The 20,186-nt window shown below is 47.3% G+C and overlaps 15 non-coding genes and 2 pseudogenes across 15 annotated transcripts; 11 read left to right on the top strand and 6 right to left on the bottom strand.

Moving 5' to 3' along the window:
- The first annotated feature begins 2,832 nt into the window (after positions 1–2,832).
- Positions 2,833–3,000, top strand: LOC138035127 (U1 spliceosomal RNA). The gene has a single exon (XR_011129448.1). It is a non-coding gene; the product is annotated as a U1 spliceosomal RNA (small nuclear RNA).
- Positions 3,001–3,978: 978 nt separating this feature from the next.
- On the bottom strand, positions 3,979–4,098 carry LOC138035106 (5S ribosomal RNA). The gene has a single exon (XR_011129430.1). It is a non-coding gene; the product is annotated as a 5S ribosomal RNA (ribosomal RNA).
- A 267-nt stretch (positions 4,099–4,365) lies between these two features.
- Positions 4,366–4,558, top strand: LOC138035133 (U2 spliceosomal RNA). The gene has a single exon (XR_011129454.1). It is a non-coding gene; the product is annotated as a U2 spliceosomal RNA (small nuclear RNA).
- A 6,432-nt stretch (positions 4,559–10,990) lies between these two features.
- Positions 10,991–11,154, top strand: LOC138035123 (U1 spliceosomal RNA). Its single transcript, XR_011129444.1, has one exon. It is a non-coding gene; the product is annotated as a U1 spliceosomal RNA (small nuclear RNA).
- A 977-nt stretch (positions 11,155–12,131) lies between these two features.
- LOC138035114 (5S ribosomal RNA) lies at positions 12,132–12,247 on the bottom strand (annotated as a pseudogene).
- Positions 12,248–12,515: 268 nt separating this feature from the next.
- Positions 12,516–12,706, top strand: LOC138035139 (U2 spliceosomal RNA). Its single transcript, XR_011129459.1, has one exon. It is a non-coding gene; the product is annotated as a U2 spliceosomal RNA (small nuclear RNA).
- A 194-nt stretch (positions 12,707–12,900) lies between these two features.
- On the top strand, positions 12,901–13,064 carry LOC138035115 (U1 spliceosomal RNA). Its single transcript, XR_011129437.1, has one exon. It is a non-coding gene; the product is annotated as a U1 spliceosomal RNA (small nuclear RNA).
- A 983-nt stretch (positions 13,065–14,047) lies between these two features.
- LOC138035112 (5S ribosomal RNA) lies at positions 14,048–14,168 on the bottom strand. The gene has a single exon (XR_011129436.1). It is a non-coding gene; the product is annotated as a 5S ribosomal RNA (ribosomal RNA).
- A 269-nt stretch (positions 14,169–14,437) lies between these two features.
- LOC138035138 (U2 spliceosomal RNA) lies at positions 14,438–14,628 on the top strand. Its single transcript, XR_011129458.1, has one exon. It is a non-coding gene; the product is annotated as a U2 spliceosomal RNA (small nuclear RNA).
- A 194-nt stretch (positions 14,629–14,822) lies between these two features.
- LOC138035124 (U1 spliceosomal RNA) lies at positions 14,823–14,987 on the top strand. Its single transcript, XR_011129445.1, has one exon. It is a non-coding gene; the product is annotated as a U1 spliceosomal RNA (small nuclear RNA).
- Positions 14,988–15,968: 981 nt separating this feature from the next.
- LOC138035110 (5S ribosomal RNA) lies at positions 15,969–16,088 on the bottom strand. Its single transcript, XR_011129434.1, has one exon. It is a non-coding gene; the product is annotated as a 5S ribosomal RNA (ribosomal RNA).
- A 267-nt stretch (positions 16,089–16,355) lies between these two features.
- On the top strand, positions 16,356–16,551 carry LOC138035141 (U2 spliceosomal RNA). The gene has a single exon (XR_011129461.1). It is a non-coding gene; the product is annotated as a U2 spliceosomal RNA (small nuclear RNA).
- Positions 16,552–16,745: 194 nt separating this feature from the next.
- On the top strand, positions 16,746–16,909 carry LOC138035122 (U1 spliceosomal RNA). The gene has a single exon (XR_011129443.1). It is a non-coding gene; the product is annotated as a U1 spliceosomal RNA (small nuclear RNA).
- A 980-nt stretch (positions 16,910–17,889) lies between these two features.
- LOC138035113 (5S ribosomal RNA) lies at positions 17,890–18,007 on the bottom strand (annotated as a pseudogene).
- Positions 18,008–18,275: 268 nt separating this feature from the next.
- Positions 18,276–18,465, top strand: LOC138035142 (U2 spliceosomal RNA). The gene has a single exon (XR_011129462.1). It is a non-coding gene; the product is annotated as a U2 spliceosomal RNA (small nuclear RNA).
- Positions 18,466–18,658: 193 nt separating this feature from the next.
- LOC138035126 (U1 spliceosomal RNA) lies at positions 18,659–18,820 on the top strand. Its single transcript, XR_011129447.1, has one exon. It is a non-coding gene; the product is annotated as a U1 spliceosomal RNA (small nuclear RNA).
- Positions 18,821–19,851: 1,031 nt separating this feature from the next.
- Positions 19,852–19,970, bottom strand: LOC138035111 (5S ribosomal RNA). The gene has a single exon (XR_011129435.1). It is a non-coding gene; the product is annotated as a 5S ribosomal RNA (ribosomal RNA).
- Positions 19,971–20,186: the final 216 nt, after the last annotated feature.

The following is a 20,186-nucleotide window of genomic DNA, read 5'->3' as shown; positions in this document are numbered from 1 at the left end:
AGAAACGGTCTGCTGACCGGTGGGTTTCTGCGCTTCGGAACCCTGATGGGTCCATTGTTTCAACACCTTCTGATCTGTGTTCTTCGTTCGCCACTTTCTACTCCTCTCTTTTTTTACTGCCTGTCCTACGGATTCCGCCGCTCAAGATATTCTTCTCAGTAATGTGTCCCTCGTCCTTTCATCTGCCCAAGCTGATCTTTGTGAGGGCTTTCTGACTCTTGAGGAGTGTCATCGTGCCCTTGTTGGCATGGCTCGTCGTAAAGCCCCGGGGTCCGATGGCCTCTCCCATGGAGTTTTAACTTGAAATTCTGGGACGTCCTTGGGTCTGATTTAGTGGAGGTCTTGAATTCGTGTTATCTGTCTGGTTCTATGTCTTTGTCTCAACGGCGGGGTCTCATATCCTTAATCTTTAAGAAGGGAGATCGGTTGGACGCTCGTAACTGGCGCCCCATCTCCCTTCTCAACGTCGACTATAAGCTTGCTTCTCGTGTTTATTGCTGGGCGCCTTCTCAAAGTTATCCATCTGGTTTGTTAGTGAGGATCAGACCTGCGGTGTTCCTGGCAGGTTTATTGGCGAGAATGTTGCTCTTTTGCGTGATGTGGTTGCCTTTGCCACGGAATCTGACATCCCGTTGCCGTTCTCTCCTTAGACCAGGAAAAGGCCTTTGATAGAGTGGATTGGTCATTTATGTGTGCTACTTTGTCGAGGATGGGTTTTGGCCCATCTTTTGTCCGTTGGGTTGTTCTGTTCTATTCTGCTGTCCAAAGCTCTGTAGTTGTTAATGGTTATCTGTCTCGGTTTTTTCCTTTGTCTCGTGGCGTGCGTCAGGGCTGTCCTTTGTCTCCATTATTGTATGTTCTAGTTTCTGAAGTGCTTGCTGTTAACATTCGTGCCAATCCACGTATCATTGGTCTTTCTGTCCCCGGGCCCCCGCGGGCCCTGTCTCCGATCTCGCAGTACGCCGATGACACCTCTCTCATTGTCACGTCTGATATTGCCATTGCTGCTATTTTTGAAGTTTATGCTCTTTTTGAAAGGGGTTCTGGTGCTAAGCTTAATCAGGGATCCAAATCCAAGGGATTGTGGCTCGGTTCGTGGTCTGGCAGGACTGACCCCCCTGTCACCCTGGACTGGGACCTCGGCCAAGATCAAAGTGCTGGGCGTCTTTATTGGGCCTGGGAATTTGGAGGAAGTGAACTGGCGTCCTAGGATTGATGCCGTGGAGAATGTGCTGGCTTCTTGGAGGCAACGCTCCCTGTCCTACGGCGGGAGAGCTCTCGTCATCAACGCCTTGGCCCTTTCTAGGGTTTTGGTACATTGCCTCCCTAATTCATGTCCCCCCTTGGGTTTCTTCCGAGCTTTGTAAATTGGTTTTTGGGTTTTTTTGGAAGGGCAAACGCGATCTGGTTTCTCGTGCTGTTGTTGTTCAGCCTACATCTGCTGGTGGGTTTTTCTGTCATTGATCTTCGTCTTAAGGTTTCTGCGCTTCTTGTCCAGTGGGTTCGGCGTTTCACTGTTTTCTCCGCGTAGTTGGGTCCATTTCTTTTCCTTTTGGTGTGATTCTCGTTTTGGTGTCCCTGCTCTTGATGTTGTTCTGTCCCGTCCTGAGGCCTTTTCCTCCAAGTCCCTCCCCCCGTTTTACTCTGCTCTTCTGTCTGCTTGGCGTTTGGTTGGTGGTTCCTTTTCCCGTCGGCGTCGTTCCTCCCTTGTCATTGCGTCTTTGTCCCCTCATCATGTTTGCTGCTGTTTCCTCTATCTCTGCAAATTCTGTTTATTTGTTTTTGCTGTCTGAGGATCGTCCGACTCCCCATTGTGTTGACAAGTTTTTTCCTTTGTATGGCTATACTCTCTACTGGCCTTCGACCTGGTCCCAATTGTTCTTCTTCAATCTTGACCGCCCAGTGATCGATCTCAACTGAAAGGTCGCCATGGCGTGTTGTACACTGCCGATCGCCTTGTCGGTTTTTGGGTACTCGGTCGACCCTTCTTGCTTTTTGCCGTCTTGCCTCTGAATGTCCTTCTCACTTGTTTTTCTCCTGCCCTCTTGCTCATAGTGTTCTTTCATGGTTACAGTCTCTATTGTTTGGTTTTTTCGTCTTCGTCCCCTTCTTTGGTTTGCCGTCACGTGCTGTTTGGTTTTTGACCCGGCTGAGATCCGTCGAGTTCCTCGTGTTTTCGTGTACATCCTAGGTTGTCTGTAAGTATTTTATCTGGCTCGCTCGGAATGACTTTCGTTTCCGTAATGTGCCGCCCGGTGCTCTCGATGTCATCGCAAAGGTCCGCTCTCGTGTCAAGTTCAATCTACCTCTCCTTTTTAAGCGTTTCAAGTCCCCCCGTCGTCTACGTTATTTTCATCGTCAGTGGGGTGCGTCTGGCATTATCGGCTCTGTTTGCAATGGTCGTTTTTCTCTGTCCCAGTTCTAGTCCCATTGTCGCCCCAAGCTGTTGCTGTCTCGCGGCGTACCTACTCCTGTTAGGATGAGTCTTTCTGACTGGCGTCCTTGTCAGGTCTGCCATTCGCCGCTGCACAGTTCGGTTGTTTTTGTTTTGTCCTGTAGTCCTTCGTCCTGTTGGTTTGCTTGTTTGTTTGTTTGATGTGGAAATGCCATTCTCGAGTGTAAGTCGGACGAGGCGTCTCGTGAATGCTTTTCTTCGTTAGTTTTGTTTTTTTTTTTTGTTTGTAGGGGCGGGGTTCGATTCCCCGGTGACGTTTGACGTGCTGGTGCACCCCCGTTTGAGGCGAACCATTGTTGTTGATGGATGAGTCTGAATGTCTGGCAGCCATTGCACTCACCCTACCGGGGGGCTGCCATTCGCCTTAAACATAAAAAAAACTTACCTGACGCGGGAGGCACTTGGTGATCAGGGAGGCAGTCCTCTCAAGGTGAGGCTCTTTCATTGCACTTCGATTGGGGTTGACCCTTGCGATTACCCCAAATGTGGGTAACTCGAGCGTATAATTTCTGGTAGTGGGGACCTGCGTTCGCGCTTAGTCCCGCACCAAACCCCGGTGGCAAAGTTGGCTAATGGGAAGTTTGTTGGTAACGTTTCAGGCAGGGCAGGGAAGGAGATGCGGTGGCGGTGTAAGGACTAAGGAAGGTGAGTTGTATTTGTGAAGTCCACTGCTGAAATTGTAGGTGAATGTCCGTACTTGGTGCACTGAAAAACTGTGATTTCATTTCTCTCATTCTTGGCCGTACAGAGAGGGAGACGACGTGTTTATTTCAGCCGCATCGATTTCCATCGATAGACGAGTGAGACAAGAAAATGCCAGCGGGTCGAGCTCTTATCCTCGTGCATCGTTTCGAAAACGTAAGTGGATGTGTGTTTGTACTGCTCCATCGCGATAGATTTCTTTTGCGTTGTGTTATGTTGCGTTCTGGAGAGCCCCGTTTGCATTGAGTAACTGAGGACCCGCCAGATCAGTTGGCGTTACATTTCTGTGCCAACACTTTGTGGTTTCTCTATGTTATCAGTTAATTGGATTGTTATCATAAAAAGTAAATCTTTCATGGTTCAGGATAGTGTCTTTATCGGCCCTTTGAATACGTACTGTCCGTGTTGAGCAGGGAACAGTAAGACTTTGAAGTGCGCTACGTCACGTAAGTCACGTTTTCGCAAGATCAATGTTGTAGTGTTGTAGCCTTCGTTGTATACATATCATCCGGGCTAGGTTAACTTCCATCTAATGCATAACAGTGCATGCATTTTTTACTTGTCGTATCCTGTTCTTTGCTCACACGAAAAGATACGTTTCATGTCATAAACGTTGGATTGATAAGATCTCGCGCGCACGCGCTCCCTTGGGAATACAAGTTCCACTTTCTCGTGTGAACTATTTTGTTTTTGTCGTATGTCTCATCTTTGACATATCGTTGGCATGTTGTGTTCAAAAAACCTGGTTTGGAATGTGTCTTTCTTTCATTGAAAGAAACTGAGATTTTTTGAGATAATCAAGTGTACAGAAGAAAAAGGGAAGCCTACAACACGGGGTATTCCCAGGCGGTCTCCCATCCAAGTACTAAACCCCGCCCGACAGGGCTTAACTTCGGTGATCGGACGAGAACCGGTGTTTTCCCTGTGGTATGGTCGTAGACAAGTAATTTGCCGTGAAAATTAAACTTTGTTATAAGGGAAAATGAAAACGAGGTCAGAGCAAGCACAATGTGCATTTGTCCTCTTGCCGTCACGCAAGTGCCATGCAATGCTGGTGCTGCTGCCCACTGTACAAGAGCGATCGTTGTGTGCGCCTCGCTTTCAGGTTGGCTTTGGGCATTCCTTCCTTGGCACGGATTGTAACGGACCACCATATCTCGTGGCCATGAGACTGGGAGCACCTTGTCCGCCGTGAGCCATTTACGGGCATCGCTTCTCGGCCTTTTGGCTAAGATCAAGTGTAGTAATCTGTTCTTATCAGCTTAATATCTGATACGCTGCTCATCGAGCAGCTCATATATTAAACTGATTTTTGGAACTGGGCCGTGGAAAAGAGGCTTGCCTCGTCCCGGCCACGGGTTGCCTCGGTATAGCACTACCTCCGAGCGTGGCCCACTTCCCTCTGGGGAAGAAATAATCAAGTGAAAGCAGAAAAAGTGACCAAGCAACCAACCTTCACATTCTCTTCTCTTTTCTAGGTAGCATAGCAGCGAGTGGACAGCACGACACGACAGGACGAGGAGCACGTGACCTCCATTACCACATGGTATGCGCAGACAAGTTGCGTTTTGCGGTCCCGGAGAGGCTGAAAAGGCATACTTACCTGAACGCGGGTTTGGCCGTAAAAAGTCAAACCCTGCAGAGTGAGCTCTTTTTCTTGCTGGGAGACCTCAATTTTTGGAGTGTGGCCTGGACCTTTTCTTTTCATTTTTGGAGTGTGGTTTCTTTATTCATATTTTGGAGTGTGGTAAGGTTTTTGTTGTAGTTTTTCTTTGTCTCTTTGGTTTTCTTTTATTTTTTCGGTGACCCTCCCGGGGACTAATGCTCCGCATTCTGCGGTAACCGGGGTAAGCCGAGTCTTTTTGTTTTTCATTTTTCTCGCTTCCAGGGCTCTTTGAGCCCTCGTTTTTTGGCACTTCATTTAGTCCGTCACTGAAGTGTCCTTTTGGTTTTTCGTGTGGTTTTCTACTTTTTTGGTGTGTTCTTTGGTTTCTGTGTGGCTCCTTAAGAAAATTTCTTGAGGTTTTTTGTTTGTTTTCTACTTATTAAGGGTGTTCTGAGTGATATTTAATTGCTATAATATTTTCGGTTGTTATTTGCTTATTGTGTAATTGGATTTTTGTTGCATATTATACCTTACTTTCTAGTGAGGTTATATTTTGTGGATTGTGTTGGAAATAATTAATTAATTGGAACTTATACATAAATAGTTACTTCTGCAAGTGACTGTACATATATATTAGTTGTGAATTTGCTATCCATATTAGTTTATCTGCATTATTAAAATTTGGAGTGGGATACTTTTGATATTTAGTGTGATACATAAGGTTAAACATCTTTATTATTATTAGTCCTTTAGCAGCTGCTTAAGGTTTACTCTTATTTCACTGTACTAGTAATTGGATTTTAAATTATTTTGTCATAATGATTCCGCGCAATACGCGCACTCTAATCATAAAGTCCGGCTTCCCCGCTGGGACTTCCCATGCCGGGGTTGCCGGCATCATCGCGGACTCCCTGGCTGATCTGGTTGATTCTATCCAGGTCTGTCCAGGGGGGATCATTCGTATTTCCTTTATTGACCCTGCCCGTAAGAAGACCTATGAGGAGGCCGGGTCCATAGTTTTTGGAGATGTCAGTTGTGCGGTTATTTCTTCTGCCCCCGTCTCAATGGTCATGGTATACTTGTTCCCTTTTGAGGGAAATAATGATAAGGTTAGGGAGGCCCTAAAATTTTTCGACGATGTCAAGGAGGTCAAGCACCAGCAGTGGGCGAATGTCCCTGGTGTCTTTACGGGAACGCGTTTGGTGCGCATGGTGCGCAAGCACGAGATCCCACGTAACATCAAGATTGACGGGATCAACTGTCGTGTGTGGTACAAGGGGCAGCCCCTTGTTTGCGACATTTGCAACAACAACCATAAGGCTGCTGATTGCCCTTTAAAGGGAAAGTGCCGTAGATGCTATGAGGCCGGGCATTTTGTCCGAAACTGTCCGAAGCCTGTGTGGTACGTGCCGGGTAGACCGGAGACGGACATGGACAGTGAAGATGGCGATAATGTTGATGGCAATGATAATGATGTTAATAATGAAAATGATAATGATAATGATGTTGCGTCTGTTCCTTCCTCCCTGGTGGCTCCGGCCTCGGGGTGGGTGTTGTTTCTGGGGGGGTGGGCTCTGCGTCCTCGTCGCAGTGCTCTGGCTCTGCTGTGGGTCCGCAGTCTATGTGTGTAGATGAACGTGACAATGAGCTCAATGAATTGGTGAGCCAGCCGTTGCCGGACAGTGGGTCGGGGGGGCTGAGGAGAGGGTTCTGGCTCCCTCTCCCAGCGGTAGTGTTTTGGGGGCTTCCACCGGTCAGGCCGGGGAGTCTCAGGAGGAGGGGCAGGAGTCCTCCCCTACCTTTTCTCCCCTTTCGGGGTCTGTGTTACCGTCATCGGGTGTGCCTGAGGTTGGGGTTGATTCGGGGGATGATGCTCTGGCCTCGGTTGTGGATTCTGGACCTTTGCGGTCGAAAATACCGGTCAAAGTTGGGCGCGGTGGTTTGGGGGGTTGAATCCCCCACTTGTATCAAGGGAAGAGACTGCATCTATGGTGCAAAAACTGAAGGCATCTCTCCCATCATCAAAGGACGATCTCGTTGCTTCGGCTTTTGTTGTTCCTCTTCCTCCTCGGGTCAGTTCTCGTAGTTCTGGCTCGGGGATGGCCCTCCGTCCGTCCTCTCGTTCCCGGTCTCGTTCCGGTGACGAGAGGACCCCTCCTAGTCCTCTTAGCCCGGATCCTCATAGGTCTCGTCGTCGTCCTTCTTCGCCTAGCCCTGCTAGGCGCCGTTAATTTGCCATTGTCTCGCCACCTTTTTGTTTTTTGCCATGGGTTTGTCACTACTTTATTACTTTATTATGGCTCTTACTGTTATTTCTGTTAACGTTAATGGGTTGAGAGATGGTGACAAGCGTCTTGGGTTTCTCCAGTGGTTGTCCCATCTCTCTCCTTCGGTAGTTTGTCTACAGGAGACCCACGCCGTCTCTAATGATGATCTTCTTTCTTGGTTTTCTCGGTTTGGTTACTTGTGTGCTGGTTCTTTTGGTACCAATCATTCTCGTGGTGTGGTTGTTTTGTATCGTTCGGTTTTGGAGTGTAAGTCTGTGGTTTGTGAGTTTGATGGTCGTTTTGTTTTGGTTGAGTTTTCTCTTCGTGGTTCTGTTTTTCGGGTTGCTTCTATTTATGCTCCCAATCGTAATCCTGACCGTGATGCTTTTTTGGTTCGTTGTGTTGGCTCTATTGATCCTGCTGTTCCCACTCTTTTGTGCGGCGATTTCAACACGGTCCTGGATCGTGTTCGGGATCGCCGTGGGTCTTGTCCTTTTGATGTCTCTCGTGAAAGTTCTGCTCTGTTGTCGGCTATGTTTTTGGATTGTTGTGTGGTGGATATTTGGCGTGAAAGGCACCCAAATGATTCTGCTTTCACCTGGTTCCGGCCCGATGGGGCCCTTGCCTCGCGCATTGACCTCATCGGTTGCCCGTATGCTTGGGTGCCTTATGTGTCTTCTGTAGACATTCTGCCGTGTCCCTTTTCTGATCATTGCGCTATTTCTTTCTCATGGGCTCTCCCCAGCTCCGTTCCTCCGGGTCCGGGGTTGTGGAAGCTCAATCTTTCTGTTCTGGATGAGGCCGAGTATATCGACCTCATCTCAACTTTCTGGTCTTATTGGCAGTCTCGTCAGTCTTCTTTTTCTTCCCTCACTAGGTGGTGGGACAGTGGCAAATCCCATATTAAACGTATTAGTATTAATTATTGTAAAGGTCGTGGTAAAAGTAAAGTAGTGGAACGTAATATTTTGTCTAGTCTTGCTGCCCATTTAAAAGTTCATATTGATTCTGGTCGTCTTTCTTTTCTTCCTGCGTATCTTTCTACTCTGTCTCGTCTCCGTGCTTTGGATGTTGAAGTTGCTCGTGGTGCTCAAGTTCGTGCCCGGTCGAGGTGGGTGGAGGAGGGTGAGTCCTCCTCTGCTTACTTCTTCCGGCTCGAAAAGAAAAACGGCACTGACCGTAATATCTCGGCGCTGAGAGCTAGTGATGGTACTTTGGTTACGGACAAGGATGGGTTGTGTGATGTTTTTCGTTCTTTCTATTCGGATCTTTTCTCTGCTGCTCCTTGTGACTCCAATGCTCGTGCTGAGCTTCTTTCTAACATTTCTTCAGTTCTTCCGTATAATGATAGTGAGGTGTGCGAAGGTCTTCTCAGCCAGGAGGAGTGTTTTGCAGCTCTTCAGGGCATGGCCCGTGGTAAAGCTCCTGGTTGTGATGGCCTTCCCATGGAATTCTATTTAAAATTTTGGCATGTTTTGGGTTTGGATTTGGTTTGTGTTTTGAATTCTGCTTTTGGTTTGGGCTGTTTGTCTCACTCTCAGCGCCGAGGTATCATTACTTTATCGTTTAAGAAAGGGGATCGTCTTGACCCTAAAAACTGGCGTCCAATCTCCCTGTTGAATGTCGATTATAAAATTGCTTCTCGTTCTATTGCTGCTCGTCTTCTTAAAGTTATTCATTTGGTTGTTGATAAAGATCAGTCTTGTGGTGTTCCTGGCCGTTTTATTGGTGAAAATGTTGCTTTTCTTCGTGATGTTGTTGATTTTTGCTCTTCTTCTGGTGTTCCTGCTGCTCTTCTTTCTCTTGACCAAGAAAAGGCATTCGACAGGGTTGATTGGGCGTTCCTTCGTTCTACTCTATATGCCATGGGTTTTGGGCAGTCTTTTGTTGGGTGGGTTAATTTATTTTACAATAATGTGAGTAGTTGTGTAAATGTTAATGGTTATATTTCTAATTCTTTTAGTTTATCTCGTGGGGTGAGGCAGGGGTGTCCCCTGTCTCCCCTCCTTTACGTTTTGGTTGCCGAGGTACTTGCATGTAATATTCGTTCTAGTGGTTTAATTTCTGGTTTGTCTCTTCCTGGTTCTTCGTCTTCTCTGCCTGTTATTTCTGCGTACGCTGATGACACTACGTTGGTTGTTTCTTCTGTTCCTGGTATTTTGGCTGTTTTTGATGTCTATTCTTTGTATGAGAGGGGGTCTGGGGCTAAATTAAATTTTGGAAAATGCGAAGGTTTGTGGTTGGGTGGTTGGAATGGGCGCACTGACTCACCGGTGAACATTACTTGGTCATCGGTGAAGGTGAAGGTGTTGGGGTTTTTCTGGGTCCGGGTAACTTGGAGGAGGACAATTGGAGGCCGCGTATCACCGCGGTTGAAAATGCTTTGAACTCTTGGCGTCAGCGTTCGTTATCCTATAAGGGCAAGGCACTTGTTATCAATGCCTTGGCCCTTTCCCGTGTGTGGTACGTGGCCTCTTTAATCCATGTTCCCCGGTGGGTCAGTGTCGAGTTGAATACGTTAATTTTTAAATTTTTTTGGAGCGGTAAGCGAGACTTGGTCGCTCGTCGTGTTGTGGTTCAGCCTTCTTGTTTGGGTGGTTTCTCTGTTGTGGATTTTCAGTGTAAGGTTATGGCTCTTCATGTTCAGTGGGTTCGTCGTTTTGTTTCTTCTCCGTCTTCTTGGGTCACTTTCATGGTTTTTTGGTTTTCTTCTCGGCTTGCCGCTCCTCCGCATCTCGTTTTTTCTGCTCCGCTTTGTTTTTCGCCGGATTCTCTGCCTCCGTTTTATCGTTCTCTGTTGACTGCTTGGCGGGCGTGTAAAGGATCCCTTACAGCGTCTTCTTTGGGTATTGGTTCGGGTATTGATTTTTGTCCTGTTTCTACTATGACCACGAAATCTGCTTATTTGTTTCTTTTGTCCGAGAATGCTGTCTCTCCTCATTGTGAGGAGAAGTTCTTTCCTTTGTTTGGTTCTCTTTATTGGTCTTCTACTTGGCGTCAGCTTTTCTTTTTTGATTTGGATCGTCCAGTTATTGATTTGTCTTGGAAAATTTCTCACGGGGTCCTTTACACGGCCGAAAGGCTTGCTGGTTTTGGTTATGCTCTTTCTACTGCTTGTTTTTGTTCTGCTCCTGTCGAGTCTCTTCAGCATCTGTTTTTTCACTGTCCTCTGGCGGTCAGTGTTTTGTCATGGCTTCAGTCTCTTATGTTCTTGGCTTCTCCTCTTTGTCCTTCTATCTTGGTTCGTCATACACTTTTTGGTTTCTCGGCTGATGAGTTGTCTGTGGTTCCGCGGGTTTTTGTTTATATGTTGAATGTCTGCAAGTTTTGTATTTGGGGGGCTCGGAATGATTTTCGTTTTAGGGGTGTTCGTCCCTCGGCTGTTGATGTTATGGAGCGTGTGAAGTCTCGGGTTCGGTTTAATCTTCCATTGTTTTTCCGTCGTTTCCGGTCTGACCGCCGTCGTCGTTATTTTGTCCGTCAGTGGGGTGGTCGTGGTGTGGTGGCGTCGTTGCGTAATGATACTCTGGTTGTTCACATTTAGGTGCTGGTTTTGTGTTGCGTGTGCATGTCCTGGCCTTTTTTTCGGGGGTGAACCAACGCCTTGGCGCTGGGTAAGTCGGTTGACGGGTGGCCTTTTGTGGGTCGCTTTTCACCCTTGTGCTGGGTTGTGTTTGTTTTGGTTTGTCCAGTTGTTTTTGAGTCTTTTTTGTCGTTTTGTCGAATTGTCATTTAGGAGTGTAAGTCAGGCGAGGCATCTCCTAGGTGCAATTCCTCGTTTGTGTGTTTGTCTTTTGTTACTTGTTGGTAGGGGCGGGGTTCGATTCCCCGGCGAAGTTGGCGTGTTGGTGCACCCCCGTTTGAGGTGAACCGTTGTGTTTGACGGATTCGTCGTTATGTCTGGCGGCCATTGCACTCACCCTACCGGGGGGCCAGCCATTCGCCTTAAACATAAAAAAAAAACTTACCTGACGCGGGAGGCACTGTGATCAGGGAGGCAGTCCTCTCAAGGTGAGGCTCTTTCATTGCACTTCGATTGGGTTGACCCTTGCGATTACCCCAAATGTGGGTAACTCGAGCGTATAATTTCTGGTAGTGGGGACCTGCGTTCGCGCTAGTCCCCGCACCAAACCCCGGTGGCAAAGTTGGCTAATGGGAAGGTTTGTTGGTAACGTTTCAGGCAGGGCAGGGAAGGAGATGCGGTGGCGGTGTAAGGACTAAGGAAGGTGAGTTGTATTTGTGAAGTCCACTGCTGAAATTGTAGGTGAATGTTCCGTACTTGGTGCACTGAAAAACTGTGATTTCATTTCTCTCATTCTTGGCCGTACAGAGAGGGAGACGACGTGTTTATTTCAGCCGCATCGATTTCCATCGATAGACGAGTGAGACAAGAAAATGCCAGCGGGTCGAGCTCTTATCCTCGTGCATCGTTTCGAAAACGTAAGTGGATGTGTGTTTGTACTGCTCCATCGCGATAGATTTATTTTGCGTTGTGTTATGTTGCGTTCTGGAGAGCCCGTTTTGCATTGAGTAACTGAGGACCCGCCAGATCAGTTGGCGTTACATTTCTGTGGCCAACACTTTGTGGTTTCTCTATGTTATCAGTTAATTGGATTGTTATCATAAAAAGTAAATCTTTCATGGTCAGGATAGTGTCTTATCGGCCCTTTGAATACGTACTGTCCGTGTGCAGCAGTGAACAGTAAGACTTTGAAGTGCGCTACGTCACGTAAGTCACGTTTTCGCAAGATCAATGTTGTAGTGTTGTAGCCTTCGTTGTATACATATCATCCGGGCTAGGTTAACTTCCATCTAATGCATAACAGTGCATGCATTTTTTACTTGTCGTATCCTGTTCTTTGCTCACACGAAAAGATACGTTTCATGTCATAAACGTTGGATTGATAAGATCTCGCGCGCACGCGCTCCCTTGGGAATACAAGTTCCACTTTCTCGTGTGAACTATTTTGTTTTTGTCGTATGTCTCATCTTGACATATCGTTGGCATGTTGTGTTCAAAAAACCTGGTTTGGAATGTTCTTTTCATTGAAAGAAACTGAGATTTTTTTGAGATAATCAAGTGTACAGAAGGAAAAAGGGAAGCCTACAACACGGGGTATTCCCAGGCGGTCTCCCATCCAAGTACTAACCCCGCCCGACAGGGCTTAACTTCGGTGATCGGACGAGAACCGGTGTTTTCCTGTGTAGGTCGTAGACAAGTAATTTGCCGTGAAAATTAACTTTGTTATAAGGGAAAATGAAAACGAGGTCAGAGCAAGCACAATGTGCATTTGTCCTCTTGCCGTCAACGCAAGTGCCATGCAATGCTGGTGCTGCTGCCCACTGTACAAGAGCGATCGTTGTGTGCGCCTCGCTTTCAGGTTGGCTTTGGGCATTCCTTCCTTGGCACGGATTGTAATCGGACCACCATATCTCGTGGCCATGAGACTGGGAGCACCTTGTCCGCCGTGAGCATTTACGGGCATCGGCTTCTCGGCCTTTTGGCTAAGATCAAGTGTAGTATCTGTTCTTATCAGCTTAATATCTGATACGCTGCTCATCGAGCAGCTCATATATTAAACTGATTTTTGGAACGGGCCGTGGAAAAGAGGCTTGCCTCGTCCCGGCCACGGGTTGCCTCGGTATAGCACTACCTCCGAGCGTGGCCCACTTCCCTCTGGGGAAGAAATAATCAAGTGAAAGCAGAAAAAGTGACCAAGCAACCAACCTTCACATTCTCTTCTCTTTTCTAGGTAGCATAGCAGCGAGTGGACAGCACGACACGACAGGACGAGGAGCACGTGACCTCCATTACCACATGGTATGCGCAGACAAGTTGCGTTTTGCGGTCCCGGAGAGGCTGAAAAGGCATACTTACCTGACGCGGGAGGCACTGTGATCAGGGAGGCAGTCCTCTCAAGGTGAGGCTCTTTCATTGCACTTCGATTGGGTTGACCCTTGCGATTACCCCAAATGTGGGTAACTCGAGCGTATAATTTCTGGTAGTGGGGACCTGCGTTCGCGCTAGTCCCCCGCACCAAACCCCGGTGGCAAAGTTGGCTAATGGGAAGGTTTGTTGGTAACGTTTCAGGCAGGGCAGGGAAGGAGATGCGGTGGCGGTGTAAGGACTAAGGAAGGTGAGTTGTATTTGTGAAGTCCACTGCTGAAATTGTAGGTGAATGTTTTCCGTACTTGGTGCACTGAAAAACTGTGATTTCATTTCTCTCATTCTTGGCCGTACAGAGAGGAGACGACGTGTTTATTTCAGCCGCATCGATTTCCATCGATAGACGAGTGAGACAAGAAAATGCCAGCGGGTCGAGCTCTTATCCTCGTGCATCGTTTCGAAAACGTAAGTGGATGTGTGTTTGTACTGCTCCATCGCGATAGATTTCTTTTGCGTTTGTGTTATGTTGCGTTCTGGAGAGCCCGTTTTGCATTGAGTAACTGAGGACCCGCCAGATCAGTTGGCGTTACATTTCTGTGGCCAACACTTTGTGGTTTCTCTATGTTATCAGTTAATTGGATTGTTATCATATAAAAAAGTAAATCTTTCATGGTCAGGATAGTGTCTTATCGGCCCTTTGAATACGTACTGTCCGTGTTGAGCAGGGAACAGTAAGACTTTGAAGTGCGCTACGTCACGTAAGTCACGTTTTCGCAAGATCAATGTTGTAGTGTTGTAGCCTTCGTTGTATACATATATCATCCGGGCTAGGTTAACTTCCATCTAATGCATAACAGTGCATGCATTTTTTACTTGTCGTATCCTGTTCTTTGCTCACACGAAAAGATACGTTTCATGTCATAAACGTTGGATTGATAAGATCTCGCGCGCACGCGCTCCCTTGGAATACAAGTTCCACTTTCTCTCGTGAACTATTTTGTTTTTGTCGTATGTCTCATCTTTGACATATCGTTGGCATGTTGTGTTCAAAAAACCTGGTTTGGAATGTTCTTTCATTGAAAGAAACTGAGATTTTTTGAGATAATCAAGTGTACAGAAGGAAAAAGGGAAGCCTACAACACGGGGGTATTCCCAGGCGGTCTCCCATCCAAGTACTAACCCCGCCCGACAGGGCTTAACTTCGGTGATCGGACGAGAACGGTGTTTTTTCCCTGTGGTATGGTCGTAGACAAGTAATTTGCCGTGAAAATTAACTTTTGTTATAAGGGAAAATGAAAACGAGGTCAGAGCAAGCACAATGTGCATTTGTCCTCTTGCCGTCAACGCAAGTGCCATGCAATGCTGGTGCTGCTGCCCACTGTACAAGAGCGATCGTTGTGTGCGCCTCGCTTTTCAGGTTGGCTTTGGGCATTCCTTCCTTGGCACGGATTGTAATCGGACCACCATATCTCGTGGCCATGAGACTGGGAGCACCTTGTCCGCCGTGAGCATTTACGGGCATCGCTTCTCGGCCTTTTGGCTAAGATCAAGTGTAGTATCTGTTCTTATCAGCTTAATATCTGATACGCTGCTCATCGAGCAGCTCATATATTAAACTGATTTTTGGAACTGGGCCGTGGAAAAGAGGCTTGCCTCGTCCCGGCCACGGGTGCCTCGGTATAGCACTACCTCCGAGCGTGGCCCACTTCCCTCTGGGGAAGAAATAATCAAGTGAAAGCAGAAAAAGTGACCAAGCAACCAACCTTCACATTCTCTTCTCTTTTCTAGGTAGCATAGCAGCGAGTGGACAGCACGACACGACAGGACGAGGAGCACGTGACCTCCATTACCACATGGTATGCGCAGACAAGTTGCGTTTTGCGGTCCCGGAGAGGCTGAAAAGGCATACTTACCTGACGCGGGAGGCACTGTGATCAGGGAGGCAGTCCTCTCAAGGTGAGGCTCTTTCATTGCACTTCGATTGGGTTGACCCTTGCGATTACCCCAAATGTGGGGTAACTCGAGCGTATAATTTCTGGTAGTGGGGACCTGCGTTCGCGCTAGTCCCCGCACCAAACCCCGGTGGCAAAGTTGGCTAATGGGAAGGTTTGTTGGTAACGTTTCAGGCAGGGCAGGGAAGGAGATGCGGTGGCGGTGTAAGGACTAAGGAAGGTGAGTTGTATTTGTGAAGTCCACTGCTGAAATTGTAGGTGAATGTTCCGTACTTGGTGCACTGAAAAACTGTGATTTCATTTCTCTCATTCTTGGCCGTACAGAGAGGGAGACGACGTGTTTATTTCAGCCGCATCGATTTCCATCGATAGACGAGTGAGACAAGAAAATGCCAGCGGGTCGAGCTCTTATCCTCGTGCATCGTTTCGAAAACGTAAGTGGATGTGTGTTTGTACTGCTCCATCGCGATAGATTTCTTTTGCGTTGTGTTATGTTGCGTTCTGGAGAGCCCGTTTTGCATTGAGTAACTGAGGACCCGCCAGATCAGTTGGCGTTACATTTCTGTGGCCAACACTTTGTGGTTTCTCTATGTTATCAGTTAATTGGATTGTTATCATAAAAGTAAATCTTTCATGGTCAGGATAGTGTCTTATCGGCCCTTTGAATACGTACTGTCCGTGTTGAGCAGGGAACAGTAAGACTTTGAAGTGCGCTACGTCACGTAAGTCACGTTTTCGCAAGATCAATGTTGTAGTGTTGTAGCCTTCGTTGTATACATATCATCCGGGCTAGGTTAACTTCCATCTAATGCATAACAGTGCATGCATTTTTTACTTGTCGTATCCTGTTCTTTGCTCACACGAAAAGATACGTTTCATGTCATAAACGTTGGATTGATAAGATCTCGCGCGCACGCGCTCCCTTGGGAATACAAGTTCCACTTTCTCGTGTGAACTATTTTGTTTTTGTCGTATGTCGTATGTCTCATCTTTGACATATCGTTGGCATGTTGTGTTCAAAAAACCTGGTTTGGAATGTTCTTTCATTGAAAGAAACTGAGATTTTTTGAGATAATCAAGTGTACAGAAGGAAAAGGGAAGCCTACAACACGGGGTATTCCCAGGCGGTCTCCCATCCAAGTACTAACCCCGCCCGACAGGCTTAACTTCGGTGATCGGACGAGAACCGGTGTTTTCCCTGTGTGGTATGGTCGTAGACAAGTAATTTGCCGTGAAAATTAACTTTGTTATAAGGGAAAATGAAAACGAGGTCAGAGCAAGCACAATGTGCATTTGTCCTCTTGCCGTCAACGCAAGTGCCATGCAATGCTGGTGCTGCTGCCCACTGTACAAGAGCGATCGTTGTGTGCGCCTCGCTTTCAGGTTGGCTTTGGGCATTCCTTCCTTGGCACGGATTGTAATCGGACCACCATATCTCGTGGCCATGAGACTGGGAGCACCTTGTCCGCCGTGAGCATTTACGGGCATCGCTTCTCGGCCTTTTGGCTAAGATCAAGTGTGTAGTATCTGTTCTTATATCAGCTTAATATCTGATACGCTGCTCATCGAGCAGCTCATATATTAAACTGATTTTTGGAACTGGGCCGTGGAAAAGAGGCTTGCCTCGTCCCGGCCACGGGTTGCCTCGGTATAGCACTACCTCCGAGCGTGGCCCACTTTCCCTCTGGGGAAGAAATAATCAGTGAAAGCAGAAAAAGTGACCAAGCAACCAACCTTCACATTCTCTTCTCTTTTCTAGGTAGCATAGCAGCGAGTGGACAGCACGACACGACAGGACGAGGAGCACGTGACCTCCATTACCACATGGTATGCGCAGACAAGTTGCGTTTTGCGGTCCCGGAGAGGCTGAAAAGGCATACTTACCTGACGCGGGAGGCACTGTGATCAGGGAGGCAGTCCTCTCAAGGTGAGGCTCTTTCATTGCACTTCGATGTGGTTGACCCTTGCGATTACCCCAAATGTGGGTAACTCGAGCGTATAATTTCTGGTAGTGGGGACCTGCGTTCGCGCTAGTCCCCGCACCAAACCCCGGTGGCAAAGTTGGCTAATGGGAAGGTTTGTTGGTAACGTTTCAGGCAGGGCAGGGAAGGAGATGCGGTGGCGGTGTAAAGGACTAAGGAAGGTGAGTTGTATTGTGAAGTCCACTGCTGAAATTGTAGGTGAATGTTCCGTACTTGGTGCACTGAAAAACTGTGATTTCATTTCTCTCATTCTTGGCCGTACAGAGAGGGAGACGACGTGTTTATTTCAGCCGCATCGATTTCCATCGATAGACGAGTGAGACAAGAAAATGCCAGCGGGTCGAGCTCTTATCCTCGTGCATCGTTTCGAAAACGTAAGTGGATGTGGTGTTTGTACTGCTCCATCGCGATAGATTTCTTTTGCGTTGTGTTATGTTGCGTTCTGGAGAGCCCGTTTTGCATTGAGTAACTGAGGACCCGCCAGATCAGTTGGCGTTACATTTCTGTGGCCAAACACTTTGTGGTTTCTCTATGTTATCAGTTAATTGGATTGTTATCATAAAAAGTAAATCTTTCATGGTCAGGATAGTGTCTTATCGGCCCTTTGAATACGTACTGTCCGTGTTGAGCAGGGAACAGTAAGACTTTGAAGTGCGCTACGTCACGTAAGTCACGTTTTCGCAAGATCAAGATTGTAGTGTTGTAGCCTTAGTTATATACATATCATCAGGGATAGGATAACTACCATCTGATGGATAGCAGTGCATGCCTTTTTTACCTTGTCGTATCCTGTTCTTTGCTCACACGAAAAGATACGTTTCATGTCATAAACGTTGGATTGATATAGATCTCGCGCGCACGCGTCCCTTGGGAATACAAGTTCCACTTTCCTCGTGTGAACTTTTTGTTTTTGTCGTATGTTCTCATCTTTGACATATCGTTTGGCATGTTGTGTTCAAAAAACCTGGTTTGGAATGTTCTTTCATTGAAAGAAACTGAGATTTTTTGAGATAATCAAGTGTACAGAAGGAAAAGGGAAGCCTACAACACGGGGTATTCCCAGGCGGTCCTCCCATCCAAGTACTAACCCGCCCGACAGGGCTTAACTTCGGTGATCGGACGAGAACCGGTGTTTTCCTGTGGTATGGTCGTAGACAAGTAATTTGCCGTGAAAATTAACTTTGTTATAAGGGAAAATGAAAACGAGGACAGAGCAAGCACAATGTGCATTTGTCCTCTTGCCGTCAACGCAAGTGCCATGCAATGCTGGTGCTGCTGCCCACTGTAACATGAGCGATCGTTGTGTGCGCCTCGCTTTCAGGTTGGCTTTGGGCATTCCTTCCTTGGCACGGATTGTAATCGGACCACCATATCTCGTGGCCATGAGACTGGGAGCACCTTGTCCGCCGTGAGCATTTACGGGCATCGCTCTCGGCCTTTTGGCTAAGATCAAGTGTAGTTTCTTGTCTTTTCAGCTTAATTTCTGCTACGCTGCTCATCGTGCAGCTCATTTATTAAAATGATTTTTGGAACTGGGCCGTGGAAAAGTGGCTTGCCTCGTCCAGGCCACGGGTTGCCTCGGTATAGCACTACCTAGAGCGTGGCCCACGTCCCTCTGGGGAAGAAATAATCAAGTGAAAGCAGAAAAAGTGACCAAGCAACCAACCTTCACATTCTATTCTCTTTTCTAGGTAGCATAGCAGCGATTGGACAGCAACACACGACAGGACGAGGAGCACGAGACCACCAAAACCAAATGGAAAGCGCAGACAAGAAGCGTATTGCGGTCCCGAGAGGCTGAAAAGGCATACTTACCTGACGCGGGAGGCACTGTGATCAGGGAGGCAGTCCTCTCAAGGTGAGGCTCTTTCATTGCACTTCGATTGGGTTGACCCTTGCGATTACCCCAAATGTGGGTAACTCGAGCGTATAATATGGTAGTGGGGACCTGCGTTCGCGCTAGTCCCCGCCCCAAAACCCGGTGGCAAAGTTGGCTAATGGGAAGGTTTGTTGGTAACGTTTCAGGCAGGGCATGAAGGAGATGCGGTGGCGGTGTAAGACTAAGGAAGGTGAGTTGTATTGTGAAAGTCCACTGCTGAAATTGTAGGTGAATGTTCCGTACTTGGTGCACTGAAAAACTGTGATTTCCATTTCTCTCATTCTTGGCCGTACAGAGAGGACAGACGACGTGTTTATTTTCATTTCAGGCCGCTCGATTTCCATCGAATAGACGAGTGAGACAAGAAAATGCCAGCGGGTCGAGCCTCTTATCCTCGTGCATCGTTTCGAAAACGTAAGTGGATGTGTGTTTGTACTTGCTCCATCGCGATAGATTTCCTTTTGCGTTGTGTTATGTTTCGTTCGTGGAGAGCCCGTTTGGTCCATTGAGTAACTGAGGACCCGCCAGATCAGTGTGGCGTTTACATTATCTGGGGTGGCCAACACTTTGTGGTTTTCTCTATGTTATCAGTTAAGTGGAGTTGTTATCATAACAAGTCAAAATCCTTTACACTGGTCAAGGATAGTGTCCTTTATCGGCCCTTTGAATAGCGTACTGTCCGTGGTTGAGCAGGGAACAGTAAGACTTTAAGTGCGCTACGTACCGTCACGTAAGTCACGTTTTCGCAAGATCATGTTGTAGTGGTTGTAGCCTTCGTTGTATACAATCATCCGGGCTAGGTTAACTCCCATCTAATGCCATAACAGTGCATGCATTTTTTTACTTGTCGTATCCTGTTTCTTGTTGCTCGACAGAAAACGAAAAGATACGTTTCATGTCATAAAACGTTGGATTGATAAAAGAATCTCGCGCGCACGCGCGCCCTTGGGAATACAATTTCCTCTTTCCTCCGTGTGAACTATTTTGTTTTTGGTCGTATGTCTCAGCTGTGACATAATCGTTGGCATGTTGTGTTTCAAAAAACCTGGTTTGGGATGTTCTTTCATTGAAAGAAACTGAGATTTTTTGAGATAATCAAGTGTAGCAGAAGGAAAAAGGGAAGCCTACAACACGGGGTATTCCCAGGCGGTCTCTCCATCCAAGTACTAACCCCGCCCGACAGGGCTTAACTTCGGTGATCGGACGAGAACCGGTGTTTGCCTGTGGTATGGTCGTAGACAAGTAATTGCCGTGAAAATTGTTAACTTTGTTGATAATGAGAAAACTGAAAACGAGGTCAGAGCAAGCACAATGTGCATTTTGTCCTCTTGCTCCTTCAACGCAAGTGCCCATGCAATGCTGGGTTGCTGCTGCCCACTGTACAAGAGCGATCGTTGTGTGCGCCTCGCTTTCAGGTTTGGCTTTGTGCATTCCATCCTTCCTGGCACGGATTGTA

Source organism: Montipora capricornis, unplaced genomic scaffold (assembly GCF_036669925.1).
Source record: "Montipora capricornis isolate CH-2021 unplaced genomic scaffold, ASM3666992v2 scaffold_259, whole genome shotgun sequence".
NCBI classification, from domain to species: Eukaryota; Metazoa; Cnidaria; class Anthozoa; order Scleractinia; family Acroporidae; genus Montipora; species Montipora capricornis.
The sequence above is the reverse complement of the archived record's forward strand: the minus strand, read 5'-3'. Positions and strand labels throughout refer to the sequence as shown.